Consider the following 16,281-nt stretch of genomic DNA (forward strand, 5'->3'; position numbering starts at 1 on the left):
TGCCAGGCTCTGCCTTCAACAAGTTACAGGTTCACCAGGGAAAGAAATAAAAGTGAGCACTCTATTCTAACACAGTATATCAAGGTGCTTTCCTGGAAGACTATCTACTTTTCTGATGACTCCCTAGTAAACAGGGGAAAAAAGAAAGACTGCGACAATGAAACAAATGTAAGGGCAAACCTCTGTCTTCAGGGCTGGCATGAAAACACATGCTTTGCTCATTACTCTCACCCTCCAAATCATTTCCCTTGCTTCCATTCCTGGCTCCAGCAAGATTCATACTGAAGACACAGAATCTGATCGACTAGGAAATCTCACATAGTCACAGAGCCTTCAATGATAAGGAGTCTTGAGCTTGCTGAAGATAGAGAACTGAACGGAAGGCTTTAGAGATTCATTTATTCATTGACAAATCAGATGGTATTAGGTTTAACTTCACATCTTTTCAATGCAGTAAAATGAAGTGGCAAAGAAAGATAATGTGGAACAGCAATCAAGCAATGACAAAGACTACTGCAAAGTCTCATATACAGCTTCCTACCCACCCCACTGAAACCATAGTTCAAGCATACAGACTTTTAAATCTGTACTTTCCACAAAGCTTACACATAAAACTAGGGAAAATTCTCTGTATTTCCCAGGTCAATTAGAACACTGCTATTACTAAAATGATATTTTTACATTCATATTTTACAGATTCAGGGAAAAAATCCACAAGAAAAACATAAAAAGAGATCTGTGCATTAACCATGTTAGTATATACTGAATCATACCTACAGTTTCCTATCCGAGTTGTTACTGCCTCTGTATTTTTCCAACGTGACTTATTCCTACCCATCACTAACATGTTTTCTCTAAAATAGCAGAAGATGTAATCTTCCATTTAAACAAAAAGATCAGTTGAGAATGTAACTGTATATAATCACACACACACACTTTCATACGCTGATGAGAATGAAATCCCTAACTATCCAGGACAATTTGGAAAGGTTATCTATCCAAATAGATGTTTTGATCCCACAAGTACAAATCCAAGAATTCACATAAGGAAATAATTTGTCAAGTCCACTGAAATGTGCACACAAAGTTGTTCCTTGTGACTGTTCATGCAAAACTTATGTTTATTTTTTAAGATTTTATTTTTAAGTAATCTCTGTAGCCAACATGGGGCCAAACTCACAACCTCAGGACCAAGAGTCACATGCTCCACCAACTGAGCCAGCCAGGAACCCCCAAGAAAATCTTTTTAAATGAAAATAACCTTAAATGTACAAGAACAAGGAATTAGGAAAGAAATTACCATATATCCAAACAATAGCATACCATACAGTCACTCTATAGTAAAAATATGTTCTTCGTGGCCTACGAAAATATCTATGGTTAATTTAGCGAAAAAAGCAAGCTAGAGGGGCACCTAGCTGGCGCAGTGGGTAGAGCACGTGACCCTTGATCTCGGAGTCATGACTTTAAGCCCCATGTTGGGTGTGGAGCTTACTTTAAGAAAAAAAATTTTTTAAGCTTATTTATTTATTTTGAGAGAAAAAAGAGAGCACAAGTGGCAGAGAGGCAGAGAGCAGCAAAGAGAGAAAATCCCCAACAGGCTCTGCACTGTCAGCATAGAGCCCGATATGGAGCTCGATCCCAGGAACTGTGAGATGCTGACCTGTGCCGAAGTCGGATGTTTAACTGACTGAGTCACCCAGAAGCCCCCCAAAAATTTTTTTTCAAGCAAGCTAGAAAATAGCATGCTTATGACATCATGTTTGTTTACAAAATACAAAATAGTCACATTCTGCATGCACAGAGAAAGTATGCAGGGAAACAGCATACCAAGATGTTAACACTCTTTTCTAAAATTAAAATATACTATTTACATAATTTAAAAAGTACATGTTAAAACTAAGAGTGGAACTAAATAATAATAATATAATAATAATAATAGTGGTATTAGTTGCAGAACAATGCTGCAACCCATTCATACATATAAAGGCTTATATATGCACAGAATATACAGAAGACCATCTAAGAAACCAGAAATAGTGGTTGCCTCTGGGAATAGGTTGTGGAAGAATGTGGAGAAAAGGTGGAGGAAGACTTACATTTCACCTCTAGCTGTGCACACATTTTGAACTTTTTGACCATGTACATATTATCTAGCCAAAGGAAATATAAATTTAAAAAAAATTAAAAAGAATGACAATATTCTTTCTAGTTGAACCACAGTTTATACAATAAATACCAAAAAGCTGTTTATAAAGTCAAATTTAATTACCATCATGAAACCACAGGCATCACCAGTTATTACAAGAACTGAGAACTACAGGGACTCCTGGCTGGCTTAGTTGGGAGAGCATGCAACTCTTGATCTCAAGGTCAGGAGTTCAATCCCTACATAGACCTTACTTTAAAAAAAAAAAAAAACAAAACCGGAGGGGTGCCTGGGATGGCTCAGCTCAGCTGGTTGAGCATCTGACTCATTTCAGCTCAGGTCATGATCTCACGGTTCGGTTCATGGCATTGAGCCTTGTGCTGACAGCGGGGAGCCTGCTTGGGATTCTCTCTCCCCCACTTTCCCTCTCGCTTAAAAAAAAAAAAAAAAAATGAAAACTATAAAAAGAGGCAGTTACTCAGCAAATTGCCCACCCATTTCTGGCACTCCTCTCTAGAAGGAGCCTTGGTAACGTGTATAAGGAAACAAAGCTAATTTCTGAACCTCATCCAGCCATGTAATACGTGCAAAGTCAAAAACAGAAAAACAATGAGAATTAGTGTTGGATTGCTTTTTTATCACTGAACTATAGCCACGTTTTAACTGAACAATACATATGACAAAACAGGGTCATATGCTTTTACAAAATTATATTTTTAAGTGTTTTAACTACAGGAACTCTCATACTGCAGGCTAGGTTTTTTTTAAACCTCTAAGACGGATAATTTAGCACTCTCTCTCAAAATTTTAAAGGTACATAACTTTCAACCCCAAATCTCAACGTATGGGAATTTAGTCATACAAGTGCAAAATAAATTACAGGATTAATCTTTCTAGCATTATTTATAAAAGCAAAAGACTAGAAAAAACTAAATGTTCCTCAATAGATGGCTAAATAAACTATGGCATCCTATTCAGCCATACTCTTCATTTTAAAAAAATGGGGAACACTTTACATGTACTCACAGAGAATGATTTCCAAGATACATAAAGTTAAAAAAAAAAAGGCAAAATACACGGTGGTCTGTAGCAGGATACCATCTGTACAAAATAGGAGGAGGGGAAGGTGTGTCTACACATATGCATTTTTTTTCACATATATATTTAGTATACTACACTGTTGCTTCCAGGGAAGGGGTCTGGGTGGGTGGCAAACAAGAGAAGAGGAAAACTTAATTTTTAAACCATGTGTATGTAGTACCTGCTCAAAAAATAAATACTTTATAATTTAAAAAAACTAATGCATTTAACTAGCAGTTCTATTTCTCCTTTCTAGGGAATTTAAACAAGATGAAAAGGACCTTCATACAAAGCCACAACAGATTTAAACTCGCTCATAATAAAAAGGGACACTGGGGCGCCTGGCTGGTTCAGTCACTAGAATGTGCAACTTCTGATCTCAGGGTTGTAAGTTTGGGCCCCACGTTGGGTGTAGACATTACTTAAAAATAAAATCTTTACGAGTAAAAGAGGAGCACAGACTATCCCCTAGGCATCTTTAAAAAAAATTTTACAGCCAATAATGCATGCAATAAGCTTGTGACTACAATAAAAATAACATATTTTTAATAATGCCATCACTCTCCAGAAGCAATCTCAATAGCAACCAATTTCCCAAAAGCACAATGTCTAACCCCCGCCCCCCAAAATTGCAAAATTGTATCGCTGATCTGTTGATGATTCAAGTAAAGATCTGAAAATAATCCTGATTTTATGGAGACTTAGGGCTCTCGAAAGATGCTAGTTTTAAACAGTCTTCTCTCAGCAAGGTACTTTCTTGGCCATTGTCTGTGGCCACTTCACAAAGTTAGACCATGGAATTAACATGGCCAAGAGTCCGGGTCTTCGCCCCATGGTCACAAGCTAGGTCCCCAGCCAACAGAGCTCTCATAAATGGAAGGCAACAAGCAGGCCCCAGAGTACCCAACCAGGCATGCGGACCTGGTTCAGGGCCTTACATAACTTTGGGTTAAAACAGGGTAAGGACACACCTCTTCTCCTACCCCCAGATTAAGAGCCCTTCCCTCTTCAGTCCTCCCACAGTAGTGCACTTAACTCAGGAATCCTGTCTCCTTACTTGTCTGACTTCCCTCTTAGGGGTGGAGCTCTTTGGGAACAGGGCTAAGAGCCTTTCTTTCAGGAGCGTCTAGGTGGCTCAGTCAGTTAAGTGACAAATTTCAGTTCAGGTCATGATCTCACGGTTTGTGGGTTCAAGCGCTGCGTCAGGCTCTTTGCTGACAGCTCAGAGCCTGGAGCCTGCTTCAGATTCTCTCTCTCTCTCTCTCTCTCTCTCTCTCTCTCTCTCTCTGCCCCTCCCCCTTTTATACGCTTGCGTTCACACGTTCTCTCTTTTTCAAAATTAAACATTAAGGGGTGCCTGGGTGACTCAGTCGGTTAAGCGTCCGACTTCGGCTCAGGTCATGATCTCACAGTCCGTGAGTTCAAGCCCCGCGTAGGGCTCTGTGCTGACCGCTCAGAGCCTGGAGCCTGTTTCAGATTCTGTGTCTCCCTCTCTCTGACCCTCCCCCGTTCATGCTCTGTCTCTCTCTGTCTCAAAAATAAATAAACGTTAAAAAAAAAATTAAACATTAAAAAAATTATTTTAAAAAGAGCCTCTCTCTCAGTCCTGTGGCACAACAGTTAACGTGTGTTGAGCAAAAATTCTGATCAAAGCACATAGTTTGTGCATTCTTTACTAATTACCCAGGATACACCCTAGAATAACTCTCTTAATTAAATGGGAGCAGTTCTCATGAAGGCTCTGTGCTTTCAGGTCCATTTCTCATGAACATCTATTTATATACCCTTTCTGGATCCCCTCCACTCACCTTATCCCACCCCAAAAGAGGTCTACCAATCAAGTGATTGTAAGATGTTCTTTATCTTCCCCAGCTGTCATCCTTTTGTGATTCTGTAAAATCATTACTACATAATTAGGCTAAGTACCGTTACTTTGTCCAAACAAATGTTCCTTTGGCAATTTCAGAAACTTCCTCCAAGTTCTAAAAACCATGAGAGAATGGAAAGTTTTTCCCACCATGTTCACTTGCAAGAATGCAGTCACAGTGGTGCTGGGGGGTCTCAGTCAGTTGAGTGATCGACTTCTTGGTTTTGGCTCAGGTCATGATCTCGCGGTTCGTGGGTTCGAGCCCCAGGTTGGGCTCTATGCTGTCAATGCAGAGCCGGCTTAGGATTCTTTCTCCCTCTCTCTGCCCTTCCCCTGCTTGCACTCTCTCTCTCTTAAAATAAATAGACAGAAATCTTTTTTTAAATAATAAAAAAATAAAACCCCAGTCACAGGCCATAGGAAATCTACTTGGCATGCCAACAGGTAAACACAACCGGCATCTGGCTAAAATACCACACCCATTAGCCCAAATCAGTGCACAGAGGGCACCCGGGCACTGAGAACATTTGTTTTTAAAGAGCCACCCCTCTCAGCATGGGATCCCAAGTCTGAAGGATGATCTATTAAATAACAAAAACACTTCTTGAATCAAATTTTGTGTATAAAGATACAGCTATATACTACCTCTGGCCTTATTTACGAAGAAGTTGGGTCCATCTTTGTGCACACAGATGCATGGCTACAGATTCAGATTCTTACCAGGCCAACTTTGCCAGGGGCAGTTAAGGAAAACAGTCTGCATTATCTTCTTCCTACTCTCCCTGCAATAAACCTTTATTCTAACTAAGGGAGTTCAAGTTCTTTGTGAATCATTTCACTGGTTGACAATTACCTGAGAGCAAGTCAAATACTGGATTTGCTCTGACCTCTCATGTTGTTATGTTGCTTGAAATAGAAAATAAAAGAGGGGCGCCTGGGTGGCGCAGTCGGTTAAGCGTCCGACTTCAGCCAGGTCACGATCTCGCGGTCCGTGAGTTCGAGCCCCGCATCAGGCTCTGGGGTGATGGCTCAGAGCCTGGAGCCTGCTTCCGATTCTGTGTCTCCCTCTCTCTCTGCCCCTCCCCCATTCATGCTCTGTCTCTCTCTGTCCCAAAAATAAAAATAAACATTGAAAAAAAAAAAATTTAAAAAAAAAAGAAAATAAAAGAACAAAATAATTCCTTTTCTGTTTTCACTATTAATAATAAGGAACTGATAAAATAAACAGTAGAAGCCAGTATCTCATACGATGAAAGTGTTTATATAACAAGATACTAAGAGTCAAAACCTAGTAGAAAACAAAACACCGAAGGCCAGCCTTCAAACTGAACCTTCCCTTCGCTGACATCTGGATGGTAGGTTACAAAATGGACTCTTACAGGAGGTCTGATCACTTAGCACAAGTAATTTTAGACCCTAAGGAACACTAAAGAGTGTGATGGAAGGAAATCTGATAATACAAACCCAGAAAGATCAGATAATTCTGCACTAGTTAACTTTGGGGATTTCTAGGCAAAAGAGCTTTTTAATGAGATTTAATATTTTTGTTAGAAAAATAATACACGCTATTGCACAAACTCCAAATAATTTTTTTAATTTTTTACATTAAACATTTGTCAAAAATGCAAATCGAGGGGCACTCGGCTTTGGCTCAGTTGGTGGAGTGTCTGACTCTGGCTCAGGTGATCACCTCACGGTTCGTGACTTCAAGTCCCACACCAGGGTCACTGCTGTCAGCTCAGAGCCTGCTTCAGATCCTCTGTCCCCCTCTCTCTCTGACACTCCCCGACTTGTGCTCTCTCTCTCTCTCTCAAAAATGAATACACATGTTTTAAAAACTGTAAATCAAAATGGCTCAATCTAAATAAATCAGCTAACACTATAAAACTAGATATATAAAAATCACCCCTAAAAGGAGTAAAATTCCCGATACAAAACTTACCATAATCTTAAATAATGAGTTAAAATTTTTCCAGTCATCCATGAAATGAACTCTGTATTATGCAACCTAACTGAGGTTTATCAAAATATCTTATGTCACATACAAAAAAACTCCCAAGGAAGTTTCAAGGCTTAGATGCTATATCAATCTTCACATGTGAAAAAATTGCTTAAAAGGACCTGAATTAAAAACCTTGAAGAACTTTATAATATACTGATTGTTGATCTTTCAAGAATTATCCACAATTGGGGGTCTGGGTGGCTTAGTCAGTTAAGCATCCAACTTCAGCTCAGGTCACCAACTCACAGTTCGTGAGTTCAAGTCCCGCGTCAGGCTCTATGCTGGTGATGGAGAGCCTGCTTGGGATTCCCTCTCTCTCTCTGCTCCTCCCCTACACTTGCATGCTCGTTGTCTCTCAAAATAAATAAACTTTAAAATTAAAAAAAAAAAAAAGAATTTCCCACAATTACCTAACTGTACCCACAAAGATCTATATTCAGCTTCACAATTCAGCCAATAAAAGGTAAGGACATCACTTGCATCATTTGCCCCAAACTGGACACTAGAGTAATGGGGGCAGGGGGGACAAGAGAGAGGCGGACATGGGGAAACAAAAAAATATATAATATACACCCTACCCTGAAGGTCCTCACAATCTATTTTGAAACACAAACCACAAGCAACTATACAAGGGCATCTGGGTGACTCAGTTGGTTAAGTGTCCCAACTCTTGATTTCAGCTCAGGTCATGACCCCACACTTTCATGAGTTCAAGCCCCATATCAGGCTCTGCGCTGGAAGCACAAAACGTGCTTGGGATTCTCTCTCTCTCTCTCTCTCTCTCTCTCTCTCTCCCTCTTTCTCTGCCCCTCCCCAATTTGTGCTGTCTCTAGCTCAAAATAAAAAAATGAACTTTGAAAAAAGAAAGTAACTATACAAAATTAGGGGCGCCTGGGTGGCCTAGTCAGTTTAAGTGTCCAACTTTGGCTCAGGTCATGATCTCAGGGTTTGTGAATTCGAGCCCTATGTTGGGCTCTGTGCTGACAGGTCAGAGCCCGGACCCTGTTCTGTGTCTCCCTCTCTCCCTGCCCTTCCCCCCTCACACTGTGTCTCTCTCAAAAATAAATAAACATTAAAAAAAATTTTTGAAGTAACTATACAAAATTAAAAGGAAGAAAGGGAACTCACATTTATTAAGTGTCTCATATGTCAAACAGCAAAGCTGTAACTCACACAAAATATACATGCATCCTGTTTCAAAGGAAGAAAACAGGGTAGGGGTATGGAGTAAGAATGAAGGAGGGTAGGCAGTGAAATCAAATACCTAAAGCAAAATATAAATGCCAGTGAATGACACAGAAAATAAGTAATTAAAACATTTACATCAGTCTTCAACAAATGTTACTCGGACAGCTGGATATCCACATGCAAAACAACGAAGTTGGATCCCTACCTCACACCATATAAAAATAATAATAACTTTAAATGTATTAACAGCCTGAATGTAAGAGCTAAAACTATAAAATTGTAAAAACATAGGAGTAAATCTTCACAACCTCAGATGATAATGGATTCTTAGCTATGACACCAAAAGCATAAGCAGCAAAAGAAACAGATTAGTTGGGTTCCATCAAAATTTAAAACTTTTGTGCATCGAAGAACATTATCAAGAAATGTAGGGGCACCTGGGTGGCTCATTCAGTTAAGCATCCAACTTCAGCTCAGGTCATGATTTCATGATTCGTGGGTTTGAGCCCCGCATCGGGCTCTGTGCTGACAATGTGGAGCCTGCTTGGGATTCTCTCTCTTCCACTCTCTCAAATCAATAAACGTAAAAAAAAAAAAAAAAAAAAAAAAAAAGATATGGAGAAACTGGAACCCTTGTACATTGCCATTAGGGTTATAAATATACGGCCACTGTGGGAGAGTTCAACAATTCCTCAAAAAGCTAAATGTAGAATTACCACACAACCTAGTATTCTAGTCCTAGGTATATCCCCAAAAGAATTGAGAACAGAGACTCAAACAGAAATTTGTAAGACAAATTTGTAAGACAGCATTATTGACAACAGTCAAAAAGTAGAAACAACTCAAGTTCTACCAACAGATGAGTGGATAAACAAATGTTACTATACACATACAATGGAATATTATTCACCAATTAGAAAGGAATAACATGAATGAACCTTGGAAACATTATGCTAAGTGAATAAGTCATAGGACAGATATTATGATTCCACTTACATGAATTATCTAGACTAGGCATGCCTAGAGTTATCTAGAATTATCTAGACTTGCCTAGTCTACTTAGACTGAAAGTAGATTCTAAATTATCAGAGACTGAGGAAGAGGGAGGAACAGGGATTTATGGCTCAATGGTTATAGGGTTTCTGTTTGGGGTGATGGAAAAGATTTGGAAGCTGACTCTGATGATGGTTGTACAATAGTGTGAATGTAACTAATGCCACTGAATTATAATCTTAAAAATGGTTAAAATGGCATATTTTATGCTATATATATTTTAACCACAATAAAAAATAAAAAGGTTTATATCATGTCTTTAGTGACCTGGATTGTCCAAGGGTAGATTTCAAATCGGGGAATCAAATCTAAAAGAGACTGTATATCACCTGATCTAACCCTCATGGAAATGCCAGTGCCAACCTGCATCTCTATGTCCTTCCTGACCAGTGAGGAGGCAACTCCAGATGCCACCAGACACCGGGAGCAGACTTTCTCCCAAGACATCCCCACTGACCTTTCATGAATGAGGAATAGCCTGTGTGCAAAAAACAGAAATAAATGGAAAGGAAGCTGAAGAATCCGAGAACCGACTCTACCACTTTCCAGCTGCATGACTGTGGACAAATTATTCAACTTTTTATTTATTTATTTATTTATTTATTTATTTATTTATTTATTTATTTATCTTTTTTTTTATTTTTTTAACATTTATATTTATTTTTGAGACAGAGAGAGAGAGACGGAGCATGAACAGGGGAGGGGCAGAGAGAGAGGGACACAGAATCGGAAGCAGGCTCCAGGCTCCGAGCCGTCAGCCCAGAGCCTGACACAGGGCTCGAACTCACAGACCGTGAGATCGTGACCTGAGCTGAAGTCGGACGCTTAACCGACTGAGCCACACAGGCGCCCCATTATTCAACTTTTCGAGTAAGTTCCCCAGCTTCCTCTCATTATAAAATGAAGACAGCATCTGTCTTTAAATACTGCTGTAAGAAAGGGTGCCTGGGCGGCTCAGTTGGTTAAGTATCTGACTCCAGCTTAGGTCGGAATCTCACGGTTTGTGAGTCTGAGCACGTCATCAGGCTCTCCACTGTCAGTGCAGAGCCTGCTTCAGATGCTGTCCGCCCCACCCCCCACCTGTTCTCTCTCTCTCTCTCTCTCAAAACAAATAAATAAACATAAAAAATATTTTTTTTAATAAATGCTGCTTTAAAAAATGGCCAAAGCATACCTACAAGAAGTTGGGTGTTCAATCAATGGTGGCCATTGCCATTGGGATGCTAGGTCTACCTACCATCCTCGGGCCAACCAAAGCCATGTCCTCATGGCTTGGGTCTGGAAAGCTCTAGGACTTACCAGAACTGAAACAAAACACAGCCACCAGCACCACAAGGAGGCTTCAGAGAAGGAGCTGTTTTTATGCAGTTCAACTGCTCTTAGAAAGACTGGCTTATTGTTCCTAGAATGAACCCAGCTACTCTACGTTAGGAAGGACACTGCTACACAATTCATTCTTTCTATACAGCAGGCCTCTGTTAACATGTCTGAGCAACCCTTCATAACAGAGTCTGCCTCTACCCACAGGAAAGACACACTGCTGAGAAACCGAGCAAAAAATTAGCTGGAAGGTAGTCCCGAGGCAGCTCTCAAACTCTGGTGGCTTCAGAATCACTTGGGAAATCTGTTTAAAAAGCAGCTAACTCGCCCCCACCACCAGACATTCTGATTACTAAATATTTCAGGCAGGGCCCTTGAGCGCGTGCGCGCACACGCGTGCGCGCACACGCGTGCATGCACACACACACACACACACACACACACACACACACACAATGCTTAAAGGTAGGCCACAAACATGTAATAAGATTACATTCTGATGTCGACAAATAGGCTATTCTGTCCCACAAAGCAAAGGCTGCATTTTCCTCCACATCGATCTGGAAATGCAATAGCTTTAGCCACACAGGACAGGAGTGAAAACCAGGCAAGTAAGACAGAGCACCTGCACGTAATGTCCAATACAAATTGCATACAGTTGGTTCATATAAAAGCCCATCATTATTCCTTGCTCTTTTTTAAAATAAATGAAAAATAATGTACGATTCCACGTCTCTCACTGTAACAACAACAAAAAAAAAACATTTAAAATATATTGCCAGAAGTTGGTAAAATTTCTGTGAAAGTGATGGATTCTTAGGGTGCTGGGAAAATTATTAACTGGTACAACTTTGTGGTCAGCAATCAGGCAGTATGTACCAAAAGTCACCCAATAATCTCACTTCTTTGAATTTATCCTAAGGAAACAACACCAAAGAAGCAAACTATGTGCAAAAAGACAGTCACTATTACAGTATATGTAATTTAAAGAAAGGGGGTGAGCCTGGCTGGCTCAGTTAGAAGAGCACGCAACTCTTGATCTCAGGGCCATGAGTTCAAGCCCCAAGCTGGGTGTAGAGATCACTCAAATAAATAAATAAACTTTAAAATATATATATGTATACATATATTTTATATATATATATGTATATATATGTATACATATTTATATATGTGTGTATATATATACACACACACATACACCTACTTGTCAAGGATCCCAGTTTACCAAAATTCGCCATGTCAACTCAAATATGACAAAGCTATTAAAAATTTAAATGATGCATAATATGTCATCACACAGAAAGTATTCACAAAACATGCAAAACCTAACATTACTTACTGAAAAGTACAAACATACAGACAGGGTGATACATTAAGAAATGATACCTTGTGTTAGGATGGTTTGATGTAGCTTTTCCCCTCTGGTCCCTCAAGTTTCTGTGTTATCGCTATATTATTATAGTAAGACTATAAATAAATTTAACTAATTCCGCTTGGAAAGTTAATAGGGTAACACTTACAGAGACAGGTGCAAAGTGGATTTGGCTATCCTGAAGAAACATAAACTCACCCAAATGTGCCAGAGTAAAAGACAGCTACAAGGCCAGTTCTGAATGTTTTTCACAAAACAATCAATCTTCCCAGATACATGTTAACTATTAAACCTTGAATTTACATTTTTTTAAAAGCAAGTATAAACACACTAAAAGACAGGAGGAAACCTGGTTTGGCAGCTTATTGACATGGCAAAGAGATCAGAGGATTTCATGAACCATAACTTCAGTAAGTCAACAAAATTATGTAGCTAAGAGGCAGCTGACAAGAAAAGAACACTTAAGTTTGGAAACAGAAGGTCCTGCTCTCATCCCAGCTCTATCTCGGACTGGGATTTAACCTGCAGGTCTTAGTTTCTCATTTGTAAATTGAGAGGACAGCAACATTATCTTCACCGTCTACCTAACAGGATTCTGAAGGGAGCAAAGAAGATTATGAATGCAAAAGTGATTTAAAAATCGAGGGGTTTTTCCCTTACATCTGGCTATTATTTATTATTATGAAGACACTCACATACACGTAGCTACCAAAACGGGCAACACTGTTTAGGATACATTTCACACTGATAAGTGGATACGCCTCCTAGGGGGCCTGAGGTCTGGGGCCAAGCCTTTCCCTTATCTGCATTGTTTGTATCTGTCAGGAGCATCTACTCATCTATTACTTGGGGGATTTTTTTAATTTGTAAGAGCAAACGCAATCACTGACAAAATTAACATAAAACGCAAGGTTTTCATTAGGGTTTTGTTTTAAAGACTCACCAGGGGACTGTTAGAACTGTGTCTACCCAGGCCTCGTAGGCTTAACTGACCAAAAATCTCTGGGTAGATGGGGAATAAATAAGGTCAGACCATTTGTATTTTAACAAGCTCCTCAAATGACTCTGGTGACTTCATTATTGCTATGTATGCTACCTTGTCATTAATATTATCAACTCCTACCACAAATACATAGTGGGAATATCATGTATATAGCCACTTACTATATGCCAATCACTATTCTCAGCACTTGACATATCTCATTTAATCCTTACAACCCTGTAAGTAGATATTACTTTTAACACTGCCTTCCCTTCCCCTCACATTTGTTTTATAGGTGAATTCATTAAAACATGAAGAGATGACTTAACGGGCCCACGGCCCAAAGTCATAGGGCTAGCAAGTGGCATAGTCAGAATGTACAACAAAGTCTGAACCCTTGATACAGTTCCTAACCTAAGACAACAGCTGTATGCTCTGGTCAGGTCACAGCAAGTTGTTTCATTTCAGACACTGCATTTAAAGGACACTAACGGGGGTGCCCGGGTGGCTCAGTCAGTTAGCCGATGGACTCTTGATTTCAGCTCAGGTCATGATCTGGAGGTTTGTGAGATGGAACCCCGCCTTGGGCTCTGCGCTGACAGGGCAGAAATGCTTGGGATTCTCTCTCTTTCTCTCTCCTTCTCTGTCTTGTCCCTCCCCACTCACTTCTCACACTCACACTCTCTCTCAAAATAAATAAATAAACTTTAGAAAGAAAGAAAGAACACTAACAAAACAGAATTGCCTAAAGAAAGATGGGAAATCTGATTAAACCATGAGGGGACGGGGCACCTGGCTGGCTCAGTCTGTAGAGCATGAGACTCTTGATCTAGGGGTTGTGAGTTCCAGACCCATACTGGGTGTAGAGATACTTTAAAAAAATAAAACCTTGAAAGAAAAAAAAAATAAAAACAACACAGCAGGGGACAAAGGATCTAGGGCAGGGTTATTTATTTACTTACTTACAGCCTAAGTGGCATCAATGTGTAACATTTTGTCTGTCTCCCTTATTAGACTGTGAGCGTTTGAAATGTGGGGACCACGCAGTCTTTTCAACTGTACCCCGTGGTACCGAGCTAAAGAAAGGGTTTAATAAATTAATTCATCAATAAATCTAGAGAAGGCTTGATGACTGTCCTAGGAGATGAAAAGCTATTACGTGTATTACATGGAGAAGAAACAGACTTAATACATGTTGCTTCAGGGTTATGCCCAAGAAAAACAGGCAACAGGGAAGGGGCAGATTCTGGAACGGTCTCAACTAGCTTTCTAGCAACCAAGACCTGTCCAGGAACAGAAAAGCAGATTTGCAGTGTAAGACTGAGGACCAGAATACAGTAGACAAAAGGTAGGAGAATGGTCAATGGAGCCTCTAAGAACTCTGCCCAAACTCAAATTCTACTATTCTAAGTTATCTTTCATATTTCATACGTTAACCATGACTAGCTACACAAGTCCCTAGTTACACGAGTCCTGGTAGTTAAGTACAGAGGATACCACAGTGTTCTACAAACTCCCAGGGCCCTCAAGGATCTAGAGGGGACTAAAAGCAGAGGCGTGAATCTTCCAAAGAGGAAGGCAGTGGATAAAACAAGAATCAGCAAGGAGTGAGGAGATTTCCAGGCAGGAAACAAGAGGGAAGTCAACACAGGCATTATGAAAGAAAGGCCTCATCTGAGCCACAACTTTAGGGACCCATGGGGGGAGGTGGATTGGGGCTGCCACAACAATCTGGGGAAGAAAAGCATTCAGTATGGCAGTAATGGTCTGAGCACAGAGTAGGCAGGAAAGCCCTGGGGCAATGAAGACCTACTAGAAATAGTAAACTCCGGAGCTTAAAAAGAAAAGGCCTTTAGAGATCATTTAGTCAAACACACACACATTTTATGGATGTTGCCCTGATCACACTGGGTTAAGAAAAATTCATTTACAGGGTGCCTGGGTGGCTCAGTTGGTTGAGCATCCGACTTCTGCTCAGGTCATGATCTCACAGCTTGTGGGATCCAGCCCCACATCGGGCTCTGTGCTGACAGCCCACAGCCTGAAGCCTGCTTTGGATTCTTTGTCTCTCTCTCTCTCTCTCTCTCTGCCCCTTCCCTGCTCATGCTCTGTCTCACTTTGCCTCTCAAAAGTAATAAATAAACATTAAAAAAAAAAAAGGTTCATTTACTTTCTTCTATTACATTTTACAAACCAAAAACTCTATCATCAATGACTTGTTCTTTGCTTAGTTTTGTGTTGGGTTTTTTGTTTTGTTTTTTTTTAAGACTAACAGATCCTTCTCTTATTTTTTAGGAAATCTTTTAGATGATTCTGTTTTTCTTGCAGTTGTTAAAACTGCCAGTTTTAATAACTCAGCTCTAATATTTACAATCCCTTAAATGGTCATAATATTTGCTAATAGTACTAAATTAAAAGTATACTCTAAGAACTATGATTTTATAAATAGAGGATTGTTAAGAAGAAACGGAGTCTCAAAGATAAATTTAAGTCTCAGATCCAAGAAACTATCTCTCACTCAACTTATAAATTGTGAGACTGAGCCACTCAAGAAAATAGAGTTAACAGACTACTGAAGCAAAAAAATCTAAATCCAAACCAATGAACGAAACCTAACACATATGAACAATAAACCTAACGTTCTTCTGGCCAATCATTTCTCAACATCCCTGTCAAACTATTTTAAGGATCTGAAATCTTGCTCTATAAAAAGTAAGTTCCCATCATCTGAACTACACTTAAGAGATTCTATCACAGTGGTTACTGAAGCATAAACACCAAGCTTCAGATTTTTGCTTCCCATTAGCACAAAAAATGCTTGCCTCTTTTACATAAGGTTGAGTCTGTGGCCAAAATCCTGACTTACAGGGAGATCCAGGTTTTCAGTTCCAACACTAATTTAAGGTGTAAGGTTAGCAAAGGCCTTTTCTCTATTTACCACTTAGATTGTAACATGGAGATACAATATTTGACACCTCCACCACCAACTGCCACTTCAAAGGATTTCTGACTTTGGTTACTTTAGTCGAGAAGATATAAAGCTAGGGTTGAAAGCTCTTCGGTAAAAATTAAAACTTAAAATTCAAAAATAGTGCTGCACGTTAGCTGATAAACTATAAATTACAGAAACAGATTTTTTAAAAAAAGGTGCAATTGCACGATTTTACAAAAATGAGTAAGTCAGCGGCTCACAAAAATTTAAATCTTTCTTAGCAAATGGAGAAGATACACAATATTCAGTAACTCTGGGACATTGTGGTTTTGT

The 16,281-nt window shown here is 39.6% G+C and overlaps 1 protein-coding gene across 3 annotated transcripts in view; it reads right to left on the bottom strand.

Annotated features, from left to right (window-relative positions):
• CLASP1 (cytoplasmic linker associated protein 1) overlaps positions 1-16,281 on the bottom strand; it is a 274,399-nt gene that overhangs the window by 256,772 nt on the left and 1,346 nt on the right. The gene's annotated exons all lie outside the window — the stretch shown is intronic.

The sequence above is a fragment of the Lynx rufus genome, unplaced genomic scaffold (genome assembly GCF_022079265.1).
Source record: "Lynx rufus isolate CCGP_SWC_20201006 ecotype Redwood Valley unplaced genomic scaffold, mLynRuf1.p SCAF_2, whole genome shotgun sequence".
Classification (NCBI taxonomy): domain Eukaryota; kingdom Metazoa; phylum Chordata; class Mammalia; order Carnivora; family Felidae; genus Lynx; species Lynx rufus.